The sequence below is a fragment of the Sorghum bicolor genome, chromosome 3 (genome assembly GCF_000003195.3).
Source record: "Sorghum bicolor cultivar BTx623 chromosome 3, Sorghum_bicolor_NCBIv3, whole genome shotgun sequence".
Lineage (NCBI taxonomy): Eukaryota > Viridiplantae > Streptophyta > Magnoliopsida > Poales > Poaceae > Sorghum > Sorghum bicolor.
In genome coordinates, this window is record NC_012872.2 from 39,313,845 (window position 1) to 39,334,280 (window position 20,436).

Below are 20,436 nucleotides of genomic sequence, written 5' to 3' on the forward strand. Positions count from 1 at the left end.
CTCTTCCCATTCTCACTGTTAGGAAGAGCAAAGCAGTGGTTCTACGCTACAAAGGAGAAGTATACTATGTGGGTACTCTGCTCAACAAACTTCCTGGCTAAGTTCTCTCCCATGGGAAAGACCAATGCTCTCCGTGGGAAGATTACGAGTTTTCAGCAACAAAATGATGAATCTGTTCCAGAAGCATGGGAGCGCTTTCAAGACTACATCCTAGAATGTCCCCATCATGGAATGGAGAGTTGGCTATTGATGCAGACATTCTATCATGGGCTCAGCAACAGTGCCCGAGAGACCATGGATGCTGCAGCTGGAGGAGCATTCTTATCACTTACTATACCACAAGCCACAGCTCTTGTGGAGAAGATGGCGTCCAACCAAAGCTGGAATGAAGAGAGGAGCCAGACACGCAAGAGAGGTGGAGGTATGCATCAGCTGAAGGAGGTAGACATGCTGTCTGCAAAGCTAGACCTGCTCATGAAGAAGCTCGATGATAGAGCTGGAGACAAGAAAGAAGTTATGCACATCTACGACTCTCACATGACTTGTGAGGAGTGTGGAGACACTGGACACTCAGGCAACCACTGCCCTGAGATACTTGAGGATGTGAACTACATCAACAACAACAACTACTACTACTACAACCGTCCTCAACAAAATCAAGGTTGGAATCAACAGAGGCCTAACTACTCAGGTAATTATCAAGGTAACAATTCTTACAACAATAATAATAATTTTCCACCTTTGAGAGAGTTAGTATCTAATCAAGGAACGCTAATGGATAACCTATTTAAGAAATTGGCATCTAATGATAAAATGCTAGAAAATATAAATAATAGAATGGATAATTTCTCTACTGCCATCAAGAATCAAATTAGCTTTAATAAAATGATTGAATCTCAGTTAAATCAAATAGCTGCTGCTGTTCCTACTACTAACCCCGGTATACCATCACAACCAGAAGGATTAGAATCTGCAAATCTTGTAGACGTGCTTGATGCAGGTAATTGGAGTAACCCCGTCAATGAATTTTCTACTGACCTTCTGCCGGTCAAGAGAGGCGATCCAGGACGCCCCGTCATCCCGATCTCTATCGGCATGGTGGATGTCCCAGAAGCACTCTGCGACTTTGGCTCAAGTGTCAACATTATACCTAGGGTACTCTATGAGAAATTCTTTACATATCCTTTATTAGAGACAACCATGTGTTTGCAGTTTGCAGATCAGACGATAACTTTCCCAAAAGGAATAGTGAGGAACCTTTGTATCCGAGTTGGTACCTTGTATGCCCCAGCAGACTTCGTAGTGGTAGAGACCGGAAATGATGAGAGAGCACCTATCATCCTAGGGAGGCCATTTCTGAACACCACGGGAGCTATCATCTACGCTAGTGCTGCCAAGATCAGTTTCTACGTCAAAGGGAAGAAGGAGACGTTTTTCTTCAAGAACAAGACTACACAAATTCAAGATCAATCCAGACGTGAATCAAGGAAGAGGACCAACAGGAGAAACAGGAACAAGCAAGTGTGGACCGAGTCAGCTAAGATGGTCACTGTAGTCCATGGAGGCCAAGATCATCAACTTAAGTCACCGTTTTTGACCAAGAAGGACGACCCAGGAATGCCAAGCATCTACTGCTCCATAAATGGATACAACTTCTACAAGACGATTTGCGACACCGGATCAGGCGTCAACATAATGGTCGCAGTCACCTATCGGCTCTTGTTCAGAACCATGCCACTAAGACCAACATACATTCAGCTCTAGATGGCAGATTAGACATTTCGAGAAGTTCAAGGAATAGTAACTGATGTCCCAGTCAAAATAGACGATCACTTTGTCTACACAGACTTTCAAGTTGTTGACTTGGGAGAAGACGAGTATGATCCACCCATCATCCTTGGAAGACCGTTCCTCAGCACCGTTAAAGCAATCATCTAAATTGGAACCGGAGAAGTCCATATGCACTTCCCCTCAGAGAAGGTACGCCGTTACTTTACTGACCCTAACTATATCATTGAAGAATCTAAGCAGGTCAGAAAAAGATGCAACCGCAACTAGAGGAGGCAGATCATCAAGGACGGATGGGCAGACTATGAAGGAGAAGTTGTAAGGTCAGAAGACGTTGAATTTAAACAGAATTATCCAGAGGAGATTGAAGCACCGAGTCAGGTATGGAAAATGAAGATAACTATACAAGAAGAGGAGGCGCTACCAGAAGTACCGACTACGCCACCCAACGAACCTCAGGACGATTAAGAAATTGGAGAGTCCCGTTCGGAGGACTTAAAAACACCGAACGCCTTGCCAAGAGGTAAACTTGGTAGTTACCCTTTCAGTTATTTCAAATAGCTTACTTAGTTAATCATATTCACACTATCTTAAAAAGAAAATAAAGATGTTAAAAACTATAAGCCCCATGTGAGTAGACAAGTGGCATAAAACCCATAAGTACATTCACAGTGGTGGTATAAAAATAAAATAATTATTTTTCTGCTTTATAAAAACAAAAATATAAAAACAGGGAGTAACAATTATTAAGGAGTCTCAACATGATAAAGGCTAGATATTTATGCTAACACTTAATCAGTTCCACAAGCTTTGTTGTCTATTTGAGCTCCACAGAATTTAAGAATCAAGAAGACTAGCAGACGGAGGACATTCTAATCGCTGTCAGAATACTGCTGACTCTCAAATACACCTCTGCCACCTGTTAGCTACATCAAGAGAAATTACGTCAAAATTCAGCTTGGGGGAGAGCACCCCCATTTATCTCGATAAGTATTTCTATCTATCTATCTTTATACTTATATTATATTAGAATATTAAAATACATAAACTATGGAAAACCAAATAAAGAGTTTATGCTTATATATATATCTTTTGCTTAGTGTGTTTAATAAATAAATAAAGTGGCTATGCTAATCTGTATCTAAATAAAACTTAAGCATGGATATGATAAAGAGTTGCTCTGCCTAATTTGCAAATTTTAAGTTCTCTCTCAAGTTTAGATATAACTGTTATAATTTAAAGCTTGCTCTAGACCTAAACTTGTGGGATGAAAACTTGATCTGAAGTCCAAGTTGTTAATGGATATGATATGGGAAGGTTGAGCTGCTGTTTATCTGTTCCTAGAGATGCTAGAATTCTGGAGAATTTTATCATTGAAAATCTTTAAAATGTTGCATGATGAGTTCCTGTATGATGAGAGTTTAAATTCCTACCACAACCATATATACATGCTTGCTAGACTTTGAACCACACATTTAATATTTACTGCTTATGAGCATTGAGTGTGGTCAAGCTGTGTAGACCCTTAGGAGCTTGTCATGTGGTTAAATCAAGATTCACTTGCACGTTCACTCATATATGCTACTTCTACTCCGGAAGTACCATCCACATATATCCAATCATTTCCATCTCCAGAACCACCTAAAAATATTCTACTCCTAATCTGTGAGAGAATAACCAAAAATATTTCTATTTTCCCCTTGTGAAATAAATGCTCAAGTTATCTTGTTACTACCACTTGCTATATTATCTCAAGAGATGAGTGCTCTAAAAAAATATATATATACGAGGAAATAAAAAGGAGCAAGTGCTCGGAACCTCGAAAGAAAAGAAAAAGTGAGACGAGAGATAAAAATAGACAAGTGTCCGACAGTAGAATTAGGTGTGCAAGATACCCACCTAAGAGACAAAAGAAAAAAAAAAGAAGAGAAAAGAAAAATATAGAGCATCTCATTCTCCTCATAAAGTTTCAAAGGCAAGGAAGGTATGTATCCCCTCAAAGAGCAAAGTAGAATTAGACTTCCACCACCGTTGTTTTGACCATTGTTATCACCAGCATCACCATACACCATTCATTGGCCACACATGCACATCTTGATTTGGCTTATTGACTTGTTACTTTGGATCCATGGTTTGACTATGCAATAAATGTCTTGTAAGTATGTATACTTTATCTCCCACCTACCTGAGAGAATCATACAAGGAATTTCTGAGTTTTATTTGAAAATCTGCAAAAAAACCCCAGAGCTATAGCTGATCAAGAATAAGAGACATGGCACTTGGCTAGACTGTTCTATCTTTTAACCACTCAAGACAGAAGTGACAGTTACAAGTCCCATGGTGTAGGTAAAGTAAGTAAGTTTTAAGTCTTGACAGTTTACTCTAACTCAGAGATGAGATCTTATTTAAAAGCATATGTACCATCAAATTTTTTAAATATATTGCAACAACTTATGATCCATAGCTGAGTCTATCCTTGCTCAGGGACGAGCAAGAGGCAAGCTTGGGGGAGTTTGTTGACGGTCCTTAAGTATCAAATTTAATTATCAAATAAATAAAGAAAAGGATCCAAATGAAATCAACATCTAGACTTAGGGTTTTATCTCACAGAATTCCACGAGTTTTGGTGTTTGTCTATTTCTGCAGGGGGTTATCAGGAAATATGGAAGAAAGGCCCACATGTCGGGATTACGTAAAGATATTAACGTGCTGTGCAATTATCTTACATCTAGAAGACTCCAGAAGCCACGAGACCGAAGCGGAGGCGAAACGGGGCCAGAGACAGGTCGCCCGCCCTGTCCTACTGGGCGCCCGCCCTGCCCCTGTGTCCAATCAGGACTCTGCTTTGCGGGAGATCTTCACCGACCTAAAGGATGAATCTAAACCATACAATCTATGTCGGTTTGATCCAAGGGCCCATATTCACTTGAAGGGACTATAAAACCAGACCCCCAGGCCCCTGGAGGAGAGAGCCTCTCAACCCTAATTCATTGTTCCATCAAGGGAGAAGAAGCCTCTGATCAAGATTAGAGCCACCACATCAATTAGATATCTAGATTAGCATAGCTACATAGGATTAAAACTAGAAGGAGTCAATCTTCGATTGGTTTCCGGATCTGTCAGGAGGATTCTTGGTAATTCTCTAATTGTGCTTCTAATTGCTTTCTAATTATCTTTGTTCTTCAATATTATGAATATGACTTTGTTCTGCTTCAGTATATTGCTTATGACTTTGCTCTACTTGTTTATATTCAAGATTATATTGTTCTTAGTTTATCACAGTTATGTACTTGGCTTAGTTAGATACGATCTATATACATGCTTAGGATCGTATAGCGTTTATCCATCGGATCCATGGGTAAATGATAGATATTGTGTAGGCGTGGTGCTTATACCATATTTATCTGCGATTGTACCCAATATGCCAGATCGTGGGGTGGTTCGTGATAGTGACAGCTTCATTGATTCTTATATAGTCCCCCTCTCGTGTATTGGGCTGGCAGAGCAACATTATTACAGGGGTGTGATTGCTATGTTTCTCATATTCCTTGCTAATATCACTATGCATGGGCGTAGTCTTGTCTCGCAATGATTGCTAAGTATGCTTGCACTAATTATGATAATGCTAGACTATATAGTTAAGAATAACTTAGGGAATATTCTTGTAGTTCGTTCTAATACCATGCTAATGACTTTCTAGAGTATCTAATTGAGGTGCTTATCATATTTATTATGTGGCTAGATCAGATTAGTTATCCTTGTCACTATTATTATTTCATATATCTTTTATGTGACACTTATCCCTGTATGAAGAGTTAGATATAATGTTCTCAATTATACATGCAATGATAGATGCTCAATCTCATATTCTATTCTGTAATCAATAGTGATGATTGCTAATCCCTTCCCAGTGGTAAAAATATAAATAACGATACCTGGAATACTTCTCGGTTAAAATGCTGCATCGGTATTAATCTGTGCGCTTGCAGATCCCATTCATTATTTATTTAGAAGAGCAATTGCATATTTCAATATCGCGTCTCTTATATCATGCTGGGGATGACAACTTGGCTTAAGTGGTGTGAGGGATAGATTTGGCATTTTTGGCACCGTTACTAGATTTAGAGAACTTAGTCTACTTTTAGTAATGATGTTAAGAATACCCAACAGCGGCCTGGGCTCTCGGTGGTCCGCCGGCGGCGCGATCCACTCCGATGACGACAACGATGTGCGGTGGCGTAGGAGTCCCTCCCTCTCGAGCTCCAGCAACCGGCGGTCCGTCATTGACGACGGGCGCCAGTCGTCGGCGGCGACGAGTCTCACAGGCATCCTTGGGTGGAAGGAAGGCGGATCCGCTACTGCCCGAGGGTGCGCGCGTGCGTGAGATGGCAAGGAAGCAAAGGCAGGAATGAGGGCGGAAGGCAGAAGGGAGAACGGCAACCGGGCCATGGGATATTTATAGACGGCAGCCACCAACGGGCAGATCCGATAAATACGGTAACTCCTCCCATGAATGCGCCGCCTAACGGTCTTTTTTCCTCTCACAGACGGGACACTACGAATTCTGCACGGATACAGTGTCGCAACGGCTCCCGCCTGAAAAGACGCGCCCAATGGGCAAAAAGGTGAACCGTCGCGGCCTCTTCCTTCCTTTGTAAGCCAAGGTACGCACCCACGAGAGTCTCAAGAGGTCGCAGGTTAACCCGCCGAAAGGGTTCGACAGCCGATCTCGAGCACCAGAGTCAGGGATGCCCGGCGAGTGGTCGAAAGTCGAGGCCCGCCTCGAGAACTCGCTGGGGATGTCCAAGGTAGGGTCGAGACAGTCGAGAGGAATCCCCCCGACGGGAGGCATCGAGCCACTGGACTCTATCGAATGAGACCAGCATCCCCGATCACGTCGACCCCGCTTTATGAGAACGCCTCCGGGCTACAGCTGACCCCCTCGAAAGGGGCACAGGTTCTCACTTGGACTACCCGTTAGGAGCTCGAGCTGGGGTGGATGACGCTCGCTCTATCGAGAGTACGTCGAAACCTCTGCGCAAAACGAGCCAAACAGAACCTTCCACCACTGGTGTCGACAGCGTTTCTGTGAATTAGGCAATATTACCCTCGAAGGAGTCAAAAACTCCTCCAAGGGCTCGGGGGCTACCCCCGCGGGGTCGCTCGTGCGCCCCCACGGAAACTCGACCACGAAAAAACAGCCTCCACTCGAGCGCCAGCGCTCAAATGGAGACTCGGGGCTACTGTCGAGGATATCAGTGAGGGGTACCCCAACTGAAGTCCGTGTCGGGATTATCCATACACAATTCGAGGCCTCCTACTCGACGCTCTGCCCAGTCACGCGTACGGTTATCGACGGCCACAGCCTCGAAGACGGAAAGGGTGTCGAGCGAATCGATCAGGGCTCGAGCGCCGGCTACCCTCGAATACGGAAACAGGCTCGGGCGAATTGGAAGGCGTCGAGCGCAAGGACGCCGCCCGCCGCCTGACGCGGGCATGGGAACCAGGGCATTTAATGCACCTGTCGCGTTCTCACCTAACACGCAGGTCACGGGAAGCGTGATAGGAAGCAGGCACCCGTCCCATTGTTCTTTTTGCAGCCTTCCCCGCCAAATAACCCAGGGCTTGTCAGGGCGCAGGAAGCATGGTCGGAACGTCTAATCAAGACCCCCTCGAGACGTCCAAGGTCAGCGCTCTGGCTAGCAAGGCGTTACACAGCAATCGACCCTCGACCGGACACGTTTCCTTCCTAGGGAAGGGTTGGCCGTCAAACGACAACATGCAGCCACTCCGACGTATCTGCCACCATGACGTACAGGCGTACAACTGATAAACCAGTCCAAGACGGCGCACACAGCGGTATACAGGGGCACGCGTAATCATCATCAAGCTACCAGGACGGGACGACTCGTGACCACGCCGGTACGAAGGCCTCGAGTAGGTCCGCACGCCATACCTCTATCGACCCCTACTCTGACGCCTATACTTGTACCCTAGGCTTCTCCTTGGAACTATAAAAGGGGAGGCCCGGGAGGCGATACAGAGGGAGAACACACACAATACACCACAACATACAACGCTCACATGCAGTAGAGCTCCCATCTCCACCTTACTTCATACCACGCTTGTATTCACCCCTGTACAAGCACTTAGGTGCAGAATAATACAAACTCTTCTCCCCCGCTGGACGTAGGGCCTTCTCTTGCCCGAACCAGTATAAATCTTTGTGTCTTTTTGCATCACCATCTGGAAAGGGAAGCACGCATACAAATTCACTCGTTGGTGAGACCCCCCATGGGGAAAACACCGACACATGTTATCAATGCTGATTATGAGTGGTAGAATAGGAAAGTGGATGTTAGCATTATCGGAATTTGATCTACGTTACGAATCGGCTAAAGCGGTTAAAGGGCAGATTATGGCCGATTTTGTAACTCAGCATTGCGGTGTGGTGAATGCCCTGGAAATCATTCCTTGGATGCTATTCTTTGATGGATCTACATGTGACTGGGGGGCAGGAATCGGTGTAGTGCTAATTTCTCCTCGGGGAAAGAAGTAGGAGTTTTCTTTACCGATTGTTACCACGTCAACAAATAATCAAGTTGAGTACCAAGCTTTGATTAAAGGATTGGAATTGTTAAAGGAGGTTCATGCTGATACTGTTGAGATCTTCGGCGATTCCATGCTTGTTATAAACCAGTTGGCTAGAATTTTTGAGTGTCGAAGTGAGATTTTGATAGCTTATTATGAAAGATGTATACAACTGTTGAAGGAATTCAAGGATTTCCGATTAGAGCATATTCCTCAGTTACACAACGAGGAAGCCAACTGACTGGCTCAACACGCCTTGGGATATCAGCCCATCCAGGATATATTATCGGCAGTTAGTGCCGATGATTGGAGAAAGAAAATTATTGATTATTTAAAAGATCCATCCGAGAAAGTTGAGAGGCATGTTAGGTTTCAAGCTACAAAGTATGTACTCCTTGAAGAAGAGTTGTATTATTGGACGGTAGATGGAGTCTTGCTTAGGTGCTTGGGTGATGATGAATCTAGAAGCTTAATGGGTGAAATTCATGAAGGAGTGTGCGGAGCACACCAATCGGCTTTTAAGATGAAGTGGATGATTGGGAGAAATGGATATTATTGGCCGACTATACTTGAAGATTGCTTTAAATATTTCAAAGGATGTCAAGGGTGTCAGAAGTTTTGGAATATTCAAAGGGCACCTGCATCGGCCATGAATCTCATTATTAAACCTTGGCCGTTTTGGGGTTGGGCTATTGATCTCATCGGTTAGATTTATCCACCATCAAGGAAGGGGCATAAGTTTATATTAGTTGCCACTGATTATTTTACTAAATGGGTTGATATTATCCCTTTGAAGAAAGTAACATCGGCCAATATGATTGATTTTGTGAAGGAGCATATTGTTTACCGATTTGGTATTCCTCAAACGATTACTACCGATCAGGGTGCTATGTTTACATCGGGAGAGTTTGATGAGTTTGCAATCAGTATGGGAATTAAAGTGTTCGATTCTTCCCCTTACTATGCTCAAGCTAATGGGCAGGCCGAAGCTTCTAACAAAGGGATTATTAAGCTCATCAAACAGAAAATTGAGAAAAATCCTAGAAGATCGCACACATTGTTAAATGAAGCTTTGTGGTCATATCGGATGGCGTGTCATGGATCAACCAAAGTTTCACCCTATCAATTGGTGTATGGGCACGATGCGGTATTAACATGGGAAATTAAGACTGGATCTAGGCGAATGTCTTCTCAGGATCAACTGACTGCCGATGACTATGCTACTTTGATGAAAGTTGAGTTGGACGATTTAGCAGGGCATCGGTTGAGAGCTTTAATTACCATAGAAGAAAATAAAAAGAGAGTTGCTAAATGGTATGATAAAAAGGTTAAGGCCAAGGAGTTTGCTGATGGAGATTTGGTATGGAAACTGATTCTACTGATTAGGACTAAAAGTTCAAAGTTTGGAAAATGGTCTCCTAATTGGGAGTGTCCTTATCGGATAAATCGATCTGCTCCTGGCAGTGCTTATATTTTAGAAACTCTTGAAGGACTTGAATTTCCAGAGCATTAAATGGAAAATATTTAAAGAAATACTATCCTAGTCTCTAGATTGATGCATAGAAGTTCACATGCTGATAATAGTCCTATCGGATGGATAAAATGTATTTGGGACCAGGTGTAGTGTTAAAGTGCCATTAACAATCCTATCGGCTGGACCAAAATGATTAAAGTTTTTGAAAACAAAACTAAACAAGTTGCCGATGAAGAGTTCATAAATTCAGCAGAGTCTGGGTGGCTGATATGGCGCAGAGATGGATCTGGTTGGCCTCTTCTATTTCCCGGGTGTCTTCATCGGCAGAACCCTCCACAGGCTTCAACTTCTTCTTCATCTTTAGTGCTTTGCGGGCATGGATATTTCTCTCTTGTTGAAGAGTTTTAAGTGCATCAGACAGCTGGCTTTCTTCTTGCTGAGCTTGAGTCAAGGCCTCTTCCACTTGCTTAAGTTCAGCCAACAGAGCTTCTCTTTTTGCCGATAGAGTGGAGATCTTTCATTTCAACTCATCTCCCGAGGATTGCAGAATGCCGATACTTTTATGTTTATCATCGGTAGCACATTTTACTTGCAGTAATTCCTCTATGAGCTGGGCATGGGCAGTCCTATCGGCAAGACACTGGGTACCTTTCTGATACCAGAGATGGCGGCTTTCTAGATGGGCAGCTTGGAAGAGGACTTCTTCTGCATCGGCTGGGATTTGACCACGAAGGTTCTTGAATATAACCTTGGCTACATCAGAATCATCTACTAGCTGAGCAGTGTCTTGGTGCAATAGAGCTAATAAGTCTTCCAATCTGGCTTTAATCTCTGCCGATGAGATTCCAACTGCCTGAGAAGAGCTTGCTTCTTCACCTTCATCATCGCAGATGTCGATGGTGTTGACGGTCCTTAAGTATCAAATTTAACCATCAAATAAATAAAGAAAATGATCCAAATGCAACCGACACCCAGACTTAGGGTTTTATCTGATAGAATTCTATGAGTTTTGGTGTTTGTCTATTTCTGCAGGTGGTTATCAGGAAATATGGAGGAAAGGCCCACACGTCGGGTTTACTTAGAGATATTAACGTGTGCGGCAATTTTCTATCATCTAGAAGACTCCAGAAGCCACGGGAACGAACGAGAAGCCGAGCGGGCTCGGGGACAGGGCGCCCGCCCTCCCCCCTTGGGTGCCTGCCTTGCTACAGGAACCAATCAGACTCTGCCTCGCGGATTATGCTCCACCGACCTAAAGGATCAAGGAAAACCGTGCGATTAAGGTCGGTTTGATCTGACGGCCCACATTCATTTGGAAGGACTATATAAGCAGGACCCCTAGCCCTCGGAGGAGGCACCCCTTCATCCTTATTCATTATTCATAGACAAAGCAAAAGCTAGGGTTTGGAGATGAGAGCTCTCCTCTCATCTCTAAACTAGAGTAGATCTAGATAGTAGCGAGATGGAGAGCGAGGGAGGATTGGAGGAGAGGCCGGCCTGTCGGTTCTTCCTCCGGTTGTACTTCGCCATGATCAAGCTCTAATCAAGCTTGCTCATGGGATGACTCTGGTAATCCACTTCTATTTCATTATGCAATTACTATGCATGTATGTTCTAGTTCACAACTCTTTTGAGTACTTTTAATCTATAGGACTCTATAGGTTAGAGTTGTAGCATAGGTGTAAGCGTGGTGCTTAGACCTATATTACTTATGGATATCCCCAGTCTAGCCGGATCGTGTGGTAGGCCGCGTAGGTGACAGTTACGTTGGTCCACTGTAGTCGACCTCCCGTTAGCAGGACTGGTAGGGTTTATCGGTCTATGGATAAGCATCCTTTGTGGTGTATTCTTATCACGTGGTTCGTTCCAGACATAGACATACTCCTTTGAAGTAGAGAAACCATAGTTATCCTCTCTATTCTCCTACCATCACCCATATACTAGATTGCTCTACTCTCTATTCCCATATTATCACCCAATGTTATCTTACTTTTAATATTGTTCTTATTCAATTCTACCATCTTTCCTATTTACACCTTCCTATCTATCTAGGTTAAGTTAGAGCGTAGATCAGTCCTCCCGTTTCCCTATGGATACGATAAAACCTTTAACCGGGTAAAAGCTACAACGGTATCCGTGCGCTTGCGGATTTATCTGTGTGCGTATAAATACCATAGTACACTCTAGTGCCATGCTGGGGATGACAACCTAGTATTCAAGTGGTGTTAGCAAGTGTCAACAAGCTTTTTGGCACCGTTGCCGGGGAGACGGTTGCTGAGTTGACTACGAACTAGCTTAATCATTTTCTAAAAAATAAAAAAAATTATATCTTTTTTCCTTTTATCCTTTGCTTTATCTCTGCAATTCTTTCTTCTTATCTAATCCTTGATCTCTGGTCTATCATGAAGGCAAACATGTCTATCTATCAGTTTAATAGACCTACGGGCACACATCTCGAACTACCAAAATCTTCAAAGCCTATCATGACATCTAGTTTTGAGATAAGCCTGGAATACATAGAATTTCTTCAAAAACAACCTTTCTCAGGAGAAGGTGAGGAAAACCCATACACACACCTAAGAGAGTTTTATCGAGTCTGTGACCTCCTTCGCATTGAAGGCATGTCCAATGAGACCCATAAATAGAAGCTCTTCCATTCTCTTTAATGGGAAAAGCTAGACATTGGTATAAACTCAACATAGGAAGTGCTCCTGGAGATTGGAAGGAGCTATACAATAGTTTTCTCTCTAAATATTTTCTGATCTCCAAAGTGGCGGATCTTCAAATCGAGATTCTTTCTTTTAGACAACTAGAAGATGAATCTCTTGGCGAATCATGGGACCGCTTTATTGACCTTACTCTCACGGGACCAAATCTTTCTATTCCAAGAGAAGTTCTTCTAATTCACTTTTTTAAGGGCCTTAGTAGGGAAAATAAGCAAACCCTTAATGTGGCCTCTGGAGGATCTTTCCACCACCTGTCCGCTAGTGAAGCTTGGAATTTGATTGATTTAATGAGCGGAAAGTCTCCTAGCATTTATATCCCTGAGAAAGAGAAAGAACCAGTTCCTAGACAAGAAGAAGAAGTTTCGACAGCCAGATCACAACCACTTCAATCCCAAACTCTAGCTATCGATCCTAAACCATCAATACCCCAAAATTCTCCAAGGGAGGAAGGAATTCCGACCTTAAATCTTTCAGATACTGATGGCTTAGACTTCTGGTTCCATAAGAGACTTTCAAGCATAGATAATTCAAATCCTTGTAATGATGGTTCTCTTAGAGAATGTCCTGGTTCCTATTATGAAGAAGTCGAGGATGACATATCAAGTGAAGGAGAGCTAAGACATATAGAAAATTCTATCTGCTCCCCTTCCATGTTCACAAGTTCTAAATCCATCCTTGACCTTAGAGATCCCTCTTATCACTCTCCTTTACAGTCTCATGAGGATCCTAGCAATTCACCAAGACGACCAAACCATAGGAGTCATGAAGACCATAAGGATGGCATGTCAAGTAATGCCATAGAAGGAGAGCTATGTCACAGGACCGACCAAATTATAAGAGTTCAAGTGCAGAAACGATCGCCAAGCAATCAAGTTTCTAAACTTGAGCCCATATAACCCCGGTAGTCAATCGAAATCACGAAGGACTTCAAACCAACTCGCAACAAACCAAGATCGTAATAGTTCAACATAAACACGACGGATGTTACATAGTCATTCATTGCCGTCGAAGCGGCACCACATCGGAGTCATTAAGTTATTACAACTCAAGTTCGAAGTAGCGGAAGCAAAATAATTACACACTTGTTCAAAGTTCAGTTCACAAGTTTTGTTACTGCCAGAGTCTATGCCATCCTTCCAAAAGCATCATAGATGAGAAGATTAGAGAACCGTGCCCAACGGTTAGTCCTCATCCCCAGCGGGATGGAGACAGGTCTTGCAGAATCCGTCATAGAAGATATCATCTGCAACAGGTGGGAATAAACCCTGAGTACGAGAATGTACTCAGCTAGACTTACCCGTCTAGTAAAACATAAAAGACACCAAGGATCATGCAAGGCTAAATGTTAAGTGGAGCTGGTTGACTCACCTTTTGCCAAAAGCTTAAATTACAATTAAGTTATTTTGGAAGCATCATATTTATTTATCATCAGCCTATCACTAGATTAGCACCTGTACTACAACACATCACTTGATTATTACAAACAATAATAACCATATCAAATTCATCACATGTTCTTCTTGCCATCATCATTATCATGAACCATGTTCATTAGTGAATGCTACGTTTGCCGTTGCTCTGTCAAGTTCTCACTAACCGGGAGAGACGGCGATTCGAATCGAATTCCTATCCAGCTGGAGGTTTATTCCTAGCACTCACCCAAGCATCCCCTGCCGGAGAGCCAACGGGTCACCTTTGGTACAACTCAGGAATCGCGGCTCCGATCAGCGCCGCACTCCCAGGGCTACCACTCTGCCAGGGAGGTCAGGAATTTTAACTCACCTGCCTTTGGACTTACGCCAATGGTCCCCCGCACACCGCACTTCCTCCGGTAGTGCGCACTTTATACTTGCCGGTCTTCCGGCCTGAGTCATACTACTCGGCTTCGCGGTCGGAACGAGTTATCCGGCCAACTAAGTGTTAGGCATGCGTTCAACATGACAAGAGGACGTAGAACGATCGGTCCTTAGCTGCCACAGACGGAGTTACTACAAACTTGCAAAACTCCGCCCGGCTTAAGTCAATTTAATCAGGTTCCATCCACGATAGCACATATAGACCATCGTGATCCGACATAACCCTAAATCGCGCGGATGACAGGATATCACCCGACTTCTACCGATTAAAGCAAAGCTAAGCTGCTACTCGATCCTAACTCTACAACCAGGGAGGGTGAGTTATCTGGACAAGGATAGACTAAAATGCAGCAACAGTTTCATCACAACTCCTATACGTAATGCATCAATAGATATAACATATTAAGTAAACTTTCGAAAATAAAGGGAGACTTGGAATGCTCCGGGGCTTGCCTTTCACGAACGATGCCGGCTCGTGATTCGGGCACTCAACTTCTTCTTCGGGCTCCTCGAGTCCGGCTTGCTGGACCTCCACCTCCTGGCTGCCCTCCTGACCTTCGGGATTCGCTTGCAGCTCGTAGGTGGCTGTCGCGTCCGATGCACCTATTGCATGCTCGAATAATAAGAATATGCACATGCTAGAGATGAATGCTTGATAACACAAGTAATTCACTGGACACTCATTTACGGAGCAAGAGTTATACTAACTCGCATAATAAATAAGTTAACACAGCCCAAAACCTATCATGACCTAAAGCAGCAAACAACACAAAACAAGTATGCTCAGTAAATAAATCATAACTAAAGATAGACAGGTTCAACAAACAAGAGTAAGGACATTCTGGAAAGCTTATGAAATTGTCTACAACTCATCTTTAAACATGACAGCAAGATACATACATGAAACTGGTCATTTAAACAAAGTTCCAGGTTCTGTCCCAGAAAAACAGAGAACACCTATTTCTGGAACCCAACTTGGAGCAGCGATAACTTTTAAACTACTTGGCCAAATGATCTCAAATTTAAACCGTAGTTAGTTAAACAGGTTTAGAACAACTTTGCTTTAGACAAGTTTCACAGAAAGTCAAGTTATCATTAAGTAACAACCAAATTGCTCCCTTGCTGTCCAGAACAGCATTTAACCCTATAGTTAATTGTTTAATGACATGACCAAAACACAACCCACGCCAACCACATGGCCTATGAACACAAACATATTACAAAGTTACCAGATCATCAGATGAAAACCCCAAAACATTTACTTTACAAGGCATTTATTAATTAACTCTAAATAAGAGCATATTTACAAGATACTAGTTAAAGTGCTCAGAAAAATCTACAAAAATTACAGAGGCACAAGTATAACATCAGAGCATCACCATAAAAATTTCAGAGCCATTGCACATACCAAATTAAAGATATGTATTTAACATGTATCAAGGCCTTTATTTCATAAATTCAAAAACATGACTTATATGGTGTCAAACAACAGATTTCAGATTATTTACATCTTAGCAATACCATAAACAAGTTTACCACCAAAGTAGAACACCAGCATAAGAACCAATTATTTTATATGATTTAATTAAAGAAACAAGCCATATTTCAAACACCAATTACATATCCCAACTGCAGTGCTCCAAAAATCATCAAATAATTATCAGACCACTCTAATGCCATGCAAAGGCTACCATAAAATTTTCAGAACAGACTAAGCAGTAAAACAAGAGATATGCATTTAACCAAGAATAATAAGATTAAATCCTTAATAAATAATTTCTCAGAAAACATGATTCATTTTATATTTTTATTAAATACTAGCCATCTCAAGAAACACCACAAAATTTGTTTCACAATTTTTGGATCTCAGAAACAGGAGATATGATTTTTGCAAGAAAGCCAAAAATCCAGAATTTGAATAAAAGAAAAGGAGGGAAAGACGTGACACTGACAGTGGACCCCCACTGTCAGGTCCTTCTTCCTCGCGGCCGAGGCGACTTTCGCCGGCGATTTCTCCGCGACGGCGAGGTCTCCGGCCAAACCAAGGGCATCAGCGTGATCCCCAAACCCTAACGACTCGAATGACCCCCTTTTTCCCCCGGCGGAGCCACCGGAAGGGGCTTGCCGTCGATGATGGCGGCTCGGCGGAGGTGCTCGGCGTTACGCCGGAGCCCTCAGGCCGGTAGAGCGTGACCTAAGGCCTTCTACAGCACCAGCAGACTACGGCGAAGCTTCCTAGGTACGCGGCTTGGCCTGGATCCTCGTGGAGCACGCTGGCCACGAGAGCACCCAACTCCGGCGGAAGCACGGCGGCGCTGCGCACCGTGTCCGGCGACGGAGAACCTTGTAGAGCATCCACCAAGTGGCGCAAAAGCTCGCTAAGGACCTAAGCTACCTCTAGGACCTAACCAGAGACGACGAGAGGCTTCACAGAGCTCGGCATTGAGTTCGCCAGAGAAGAAGGTCACGGCGAACCGATTTGGGGGAAGAAGAAAATGTCGGCTCACCGGTGGGTTTCTCGGCAAGTTAGAAGGTGGAGGTTGGAGAGCGGCTCACGGCGGAGCTTTGGGTGGAGTTTGGTGGATGGAGACGCAGCGAGGAGCGCACACGAGCTCGCCGGAGTGAGCCGACATTTAGGGGACGATAGTCCACACACATGCGCAAAGATTGATCCTTCTTCTTCACAAAAATAGCCGGACAACCCCAAGGGGATGAACTAGGACGAATAAGACCCTTCTTCAACAACTCATTTAGTTGGGTCTTAAGCTCAGCTAACTCATTGGGTGGCATCCTATAAGGTCTTCTAGAGATAGGAGCGGTACCAGGAATCAATTCAATCTTGAACTCCACATCCCGATCCGGAGGAAGCCCGGGAAGATCATCAGGAAAAACATCCGGAAACTCACACACCACCGGAATATCCTGAATAGCCTTAGATGTAACTGCATTTACAGTGCTACGGATTTGAATATCATGAGGGAGTTGCACTAGAAATGCCTCCTTGGTATCTGGGTCTTTCAACATCACTACACGAGTGGTGGTGTCGATAAGAACTCCATTACCGCTCATCCACTTCATTCCCAGGATTACATCTATGCCCACACCGGGTAGAACAACCAAATCAGCAAGAAACTGACGGTCTCCTATTTCCAGAGTTGCCCCCAAAACCACTTGATTGGTGGAAATATCATTTCCCGCAGTACTAATACAATAACTGCCCTTATCAAGTGTGACGGCCTTGATGCTATGCTTAGACACAAACTCAGAACTCACAAACAAATGCGATGCTCCAGAATCAAAAAGCACAAGTGCATCATGTTGATTGACCAGAAACTTACCAGCCGTGACTACCTCACCAGCAGGGATTGCCTCCACAGTTGTGTAATGAACACGCCCCTGACGGACGTTCCCCTGGTTGCCCTTCTTTGGCGGGTAAGGACAGTTGCTCTGTCAATGCCCGGTCTGATTGCAGTTCCAGCATGGACGGTTGGCAGGTGGAGTCTTGGCATAGTTGGGACCCGTGTTGCCCCTAGGAAGAGCAATAGAGTACCCCTTGCGAAAACCCGTCTTGGTCTGATTTTTCTTCACCGGAGGGCGGTATCGCTGGTTGGGGTTTGAAGCACGAAATGGTGGCTTAGCTGCCACTGGAGCCTTGGACTGAGATGACCCAGCCCCAGCCTCAAAAGCCCTCTTGCGAGTCTTGGTCGCAATATACACAGTGTTATAGTTCTCTTGAGTGAGAGCATCACTGACAAACTCATTGAAAGTTGCACACTTAGTGCAGCCCATAGTCTTCAGCAATTTAGGGCCCAAACCCCGCTTGAAACTAGCGATCTTTTTCGTCTCCGTGTTCACAAACTCAGGAGCGTACCTTGACAAGTGATTGAAAGCATGCAAATACTCCTTCAGAGTCTTGTTGCCCTGAGTCAACTGCATGAACTCGGTGTGCTTCATCTCCATAACACCAGGAGGAATGAAATGCCCTTTGAAAGCCTCACGGAAAAGATTCCAATCAATCACAGTGTCGGCTGGAAGAGCTTCCCGATACTGATTCCACCAGATGCCTACCGGACCTTGCAGTTGGTGAGCTGCATACTCCGCCTTCAAACCTTCAGTCAACCAAAGTAGGCGAAACTTTTGTTCCACCGTATTCAGCCACTCTTCAGCTTGATGGGGTTCTTCGGCCTCTCTGAAAGGTGGGGGCTTCGTATCCATGAAGTCCTTGAAGCTACTGTACTGGTTAGGAGCTGGCCCTTCCTGTGCATTACGACCACCCTGATTGGCCATCCGATTGATGGTCTCAGTGAGCATCCTCTGATTTTCCACCATCATTTGCATCAGTTCAGCTGGATTTGGTGGTGGAGGAGGAGGGGGTGGATTCATGTGTGCACGCTGTTCCACACCTCGGGTGCCACGAGACATCTGTAAAGACACAGTCAGTGAGCATTGATGATGACAAGATTTGCCGTAGAAGAACTTATATTCATGCCTGAAAGTATTCGAGAGAATAGCTTTACAGAAAGGTACAACAATTCCATTCCACAAAACAACATCACCAATCCAACACATGACATAGATATCCGCAATACGCACCACAACGGAAAACATTGGCATAACATAACGATCATAAAAGACTGCACATAGGGTCCATAAAGTTATTACACCATCACAGTACATGCCATGAGTCAAGGTCAAAGTTCCGGATTACAACATGGTTACAAAAGCACCACGGCCGACTGGCATACTACAAAAGATCCTGGCATCACTCTACCCACTACTCCCTACACTCCAGGCTCGTCGCCCGAGTCAGCGTCGAAGATCGCCTCTCCATCCTCATCGCTAACCGGCTCAAGCTCCTCGTCCTCCACGTCCTCATGCAAAGGTGGTGCAGCCGCTGCTGGTCCATCAACCTCCATACCATCATCATCGGCCACAATCACCTGAGGTCCTACCTCTAGATACACTGGTATAGGGCGAGGAATAGGGTGTAGCAAGTTGTTGAGACGGTGAATCTCCACAAGACCAGCCTCAATCTGATCCTGCAGATAGTTCTCCTGCTCAAGCGACTGAACTCGGTGCATCTCCCATGCTCGGCGCCTGTTCTCCGACACGCGGAGTGCAGTATCCCTCTCACGGGTGAGCTGCACCAAGCGCTCCTGTAAGGTCTCCCGCTCTCGAGCTAACTGGCTCATCTGATCCTGCTTATGATCTCTCTCTCTCTAATGGCCTTCACCCACCGCTGCCTACGATACTCCGCAATGTCTTCCCAGTCATTGCGGTCCTTCTGAGCTTGCTCCAGGAGTCTAGCTTGCTTGCGAAACTTGCGAGCACGCTTTTCAGCCTTCCGCTGCACCTCCTGGGCCCTGCGAACAGCCACCATTACCTGTGCATAGGTGCCCTCTCGCTGACTGATCAGCTTGAGCACAGCCATCATAGCACTCATAGCAGGACTAGAGCTCTCAGCTCTCTCTCCCCTGCCTCGAACCAAAGCACAACCATCAGCCTGTTTCCACTCCGCGGCTGCTGGGTCAGCACTAGGAATGGAGGCCGCTGGTCCTCCCGTCAGCTCGTCACCACACCTATGACAGATATCGAGCAGGATAGTCTGGGCTGCAACCTGAGCTGCCTCCCAGGGAGTCTGCCCATCTGAGCTGCAAGTCCAGCCTGTCCATGCAGGCTTGTCCCCATGTGGAGGGACAACTCCCTGCACAGCAAACCACTGGATCCCTCCTGTGCTCTCCATCTCCCACCAAGAATACTGAGGTGGCTCAGTATACCCAACAGTCCTTAACACTCTCCAGAGCAGGGTAGGAGTGCCAAACTCGTGCAAGAAAGTGTCACTGGGACGGGGTGAAGCGGGTGCGTCCATCTGTGGAAAGGGATAGGAATACCATGGGTAAAAGAGGATTAGTTTAAGCAACATTTATTTATTGGAAAGAGACGAAATTGTAAGGGAAGGAGTAGACAGAATGTATGTATGAATGCGACATGATGCATGCAC